The 4,317-nt window shown below is 46.6% G+C and overlaps 1 pseudogene; it reads left to right on the top strand.

Annotated features, from left to right (window-relative positions):
- Window positions 1-2,880: 2,880 nt before the first annotated feature.
- LOC125164728 (14-3-3 protein sigma-like) lies at window positions 2,881-3,702 on the top strand (annotated as a pseudogene).
- The last annotated feature ends 615 nt before the right edge of the window (window positions 3,703-4,317 follow it).

The following is a 4,317-nucleotide window of genomic DNA, read 5'->3' as shown; positions in this document are numbered from 1 at the left end:
GGGTAATGATGGGATATAACTTTTTAGTGAAAGGAAAATCATAGATGTGATATTCGCTTAAGGACGAAAAAAACTACCACATCCGTCTCAGCCTAAGGAAACCGGATGCTGGTGGTGGTTGTGGGAGCGGCATTTTTGTTAGTGGGAGTGATCCCCCAACTATTTCTCATACCTTTCTCCCAACCTGTTCCTCTGAAGCACACATTCTGATTTCTTGAAGCTTCCTGTCATTTCATAAGCAAAAACACAGTTAATGAGTTACTTATGTTTTGAAAGAAGAGAAGAAAATAAGCCAAAGTGAGAGACCATGTATCTTATGAGAAATAATACTGTTAGTCCATAGGGAACCTGGGACCAGGTCTTCATTTCCAGATATAGTGCTCCAGCCATATAAATGCAATGTGACATTCAGTGGTGCATCTAGGCTCATTTTTCCTCTGGTAAAGGTTACAAAACTGTTCATTTTGAGGTGCTACTGTGGGTTTCTCGTGAAACACATTTTTTGTCAATACTGGAATTAATATGAATGTTCCAGAAATTAAACAGGTAAAACAGAAGACAACATGGTATTTGGTTCAGATCCCAGCTCTCCCAGTCTCATGTTGTAGAAGTTGAACAAGTTAGCCTCTCTGAGCCTCTATAAACCATTTTTACTCAACACTATGGCCCCAAATGTGGGGTTTCCACATTAAGCAATTCTCCAACTTTCCAGACACCAAGTGGGTGTCCTACAATTTAACTCAATTATGACACTAGCTACCCAGAGATTAAGGGTTCAGTCCCACAGACCTGTCCCCTACTTTAGATGAAAGTACAAGTTGTGGCAGCCTCCCATACTTCTAACTGATTGACTAGCTACAAAATTGAGGATTTCCATACCCCTCTTCTTGGGTTCTGTAATATGCTAGAATAGCTCATGGAACTCAGGAAGGCACATTACTTACCATTACTGGCTTATAAAGAATACAACTCAGGAACAGGCACATTGAAGAGATGCACAGGCCAAGGTATATGGGAAGGGGCCTGGAGCTTCCATGCTCTTTCCAGGTGCACCACCCTCCCAGCACCTTGATGTGCTCACCAACCAGGAGGCTCTCTGACCACCCTCTCCCCCAACATAGTTTCAGGATCTTTATGGAAGTTTCATTAAATAGGCATGATTGATTAAAGCATGGCCCCTGGTGATTACCTCAATCTCCAGCCTCTCCCCTACTCCCCTCCCCTGAAATCAGAGAGTGGGGGTGAAACTTCTAACCCTGTGATCATATCTTGGTCTTTCTGGTGACCAGCCCCCATCCTGGAACTATCTAGGGGTCCCCAACCACCATCATCTTGTTAGCATACAAAACACATTCTTATCACTCCAGGGATCCCAACAGCTTAAAACTCTTTATGTCGGGAGTCAGGGACTAAGACCAAATACTGTAACAAAAGATGCCTTTATCACCCCTGTGGTTCAGGAAATTACAAGTGTTTTAGGGCACGGTGCCAGGAACTGAGGACAAATACCAAATATGTATGTCTTATTATATCACAGCCTCTGTTTCTCTGCCTGGGAATAGGATTATGATTAATACACCACATAGTAGATAAGAGGATTCAATCTGGCACTTGTTAGCAAGCACCTGCGACTGACAGAGTTCTCCTTTGGTGGCAATTACCTTATTTTTCCCTGTTCAACAAAGACACAGTAGCCACTCCCTTTGTGCCAATCTCTGAGCTGGCCACTCGGAGTGATACCGAAAAGGGAGCAGACAGGTTGCAGTCTGACAAACACCGCAACAGAGCTGTGTGGGCCCCTTAAGGGGATAATTCTTCACCACAGTAGAAACTTAGTTTGTAGAGCGGCTGGGCATTTATTGTTTAAGTGTGTCAAGTAGCAGAGTGTCTCGAATGTCAATGATTAGCTTACTTCCACTCAGAATTTAGAGACCCACTTCATGTATTTGTTTAGAGATCAAGGCCTGTGATACCAAGAATGGAAATTGAACACAGTTCTCCTGTGCTAACCCTTTGAGGCTAGTCGGAGCTAACGTCTGCCTAGTCTTTTAAAATGAGCTGTTTTATATACCTCAGCGAACAAATAAAATAAGAAAGAAACTTCTACCAGAACACTGGCAGAAAAGCATTATTCAAATGAAGTCAAATATTTTTAAATCGCTTTATGAACGGTACGGTACTCTACAAATGTTTGGCAAGCTTCCACCTACACATTTTATTACCTTTGTTATTTTAGCGTGAGTTATAATCGAAGGTTTTAAGATTGTAAGAACATAAGTCCTCCACCTGCACTGAGGATGTTTGAGAGGGAACAGTGAATGTGTGCGCACGTGAACACACATACACTAAGGGCTGAGAAGAGAAAGGGGTCGTGAGGCTCCCACAGACTGTTGTTATCTTAAAATATTTAAAATATTGTTCTATTTTGAAATGCTAGGGTTTTTTTTTTTCCTATTAAGTACGGAAGTTGCTTCCGATGAGCAATAGCATACCTTTCATGGTAGAAATTTTATAGAAAAGTGTTAAGAAGCTGATGAAAACTAAGTGTAGCCTCTGTGTTCCTGGCATTCCAAACTATGACCTTGAACTGAAACAAGTTACTGTCTTCATACACCCAAGACATTAATGCACGAGCCCCTCCCCCAGGTTTAGTTACTGGAATATGGTCCCCTCCTCCCCAGCACCCACATACATCCTCATCCCATGCCTCCCAGCCAGTGTGAGGTGTCTCAAGGTGCAAAACGTATGTTCTCAGGGAAAAGTCTGGTTTTGCTTATTTCTTATTTCTTGGCCTGTGGCCTTTACTGCTGCTGCCCCGGGTCTGGCACTGGTCTCGAGGCAGCCAGTTAGCCCGCTGCCTGTCTGTCTGTCCCCAGAGCCATGGAGGGAGCCACTGTGATCCAGAAGGCCAAGTTGGCAGAGCAGGCCAGGGCCGTGACAACATGGCAGCCTTCATGAAGAGCACCATGGAAAAGGGGAGGAGCTATCCTGTGAAGACTGAAACCGGCTCTCAGTGGCCTGCAAGGGTGTGGTGGGTGATCAGAGCTCTGCCCGGAGGGATCTGCCCAGTGCTGAGCAGAAAAGCGATGAAGTGGGCTAACAAGAGGAGGGCAGGGAGGTCCAAGTGTCCTGGGAGAAGGTGGAGACCGAGCTCCAGGAGGTGTGTGACATCGTGGAGGACCTGCTGGACACCACCTCATCAAGGACACTGGTGACGCTGAAAGCAGGCTCTTCCACCCAAAAATGAAGGGTGACTGCCCCACTATCTGGCAGAGGTGGCCACCAGTGATAACTAAAAACGTTTCAGCATCTCTGCTCTGTGGACCTCCCGGGAGGCCATAGACATCAGCAAGGAGATACTGCACACCAACCCCATCCACCCGAGCCTGGCCCTGAACTGTTCTGTCTTCCTCTATGAGATCTCCAACAGCCCAGAGGAGACAGTCTCACTGGCCAAGAGCACCTTGGATGAGGCCGTGGTTGACCTACACATCCTCACCAAGGACTCCTACAAAGACAGCACCTTCATCATGCAGTGGCTGCAAGACAAGCTGACGCTGGGGGCGCCGACAACATCAGGGAAGTGGGGGTGAGGCTCTTGAGGAGCCCCACGTTGAGCTGCCCCTGCTCCCTCCCACAGAGGGGACCCGGATGGGGTGGGAGACCCCCACCTGTGAACCACTTCACTGCTCACCTCCTTGACTCTCTCCTGCCCCTGTTGCTTCCGGATCTTAGGAATTGAGGAGTGTCCCACCCCTGTGGCTGAGAACTGGACTGTGTGTGTGGGAGAGGCTGGAGATGAGTGTGTGTGTGTGTGTCCAAGAATCAGAATGTGAGGGAAAGCATGCCTGTTGGCATGTGACCATGTTTCCCCCCAATAAAGTTCCCCTGTGACAAAAAGAAAAAAAAAAAAAAAAAAAAATACAGCTCTTCTAGGCCAACCATCTCTGTAGGCTACAGGAAGATGGTTCTCCTTAATTCCCTATAGTACATCTATACATGGTATCTAGTTCACTGGAGGCCAGGCTCTTAATAAGACTTAACAGAGGACTTGGTCACAAGCTAAGTGAAACTCACAACAGCTTGTAGAATTTTACACTATTGGCATTTTAGGCTCAGACCCAACCTCCACACCTTGGCTTGGGTGCCATACACCTTCCCATACCTCAGAGCCCAGGCCCAGCTCAGTTCCCAGAAAAAAAGAACAACCTCACCTTGCCAGTCCCAAACCCACCCTTTTCCTGTCCCAGGAAGAGTGACCATTGTTTCTCCTCTTTGGGGGAACACCCACCCCTTCTTCCAGAGCATGGCAAGGCA

Source organism: Prionailurus viverrinus, chromosome B1, assembly GCF_022837055.1.
Source record: "Prionailurus viverrinus isolate Anna chromosome B1, UM_Priviv_1.0, whole genome shotgun sequence".
Taxonomy (NCBI): Eukaryota; Metazoa; Chordata; class Mammalia; order Carnivora; family Felidae; genus Prionailurus; species Prionailurus viverrinus.
The sequence above is the reverse complement of the archived record's forward strand: the minus strand, read 5'-3'. Positions and strand labels throughout refer to the sequence as shown.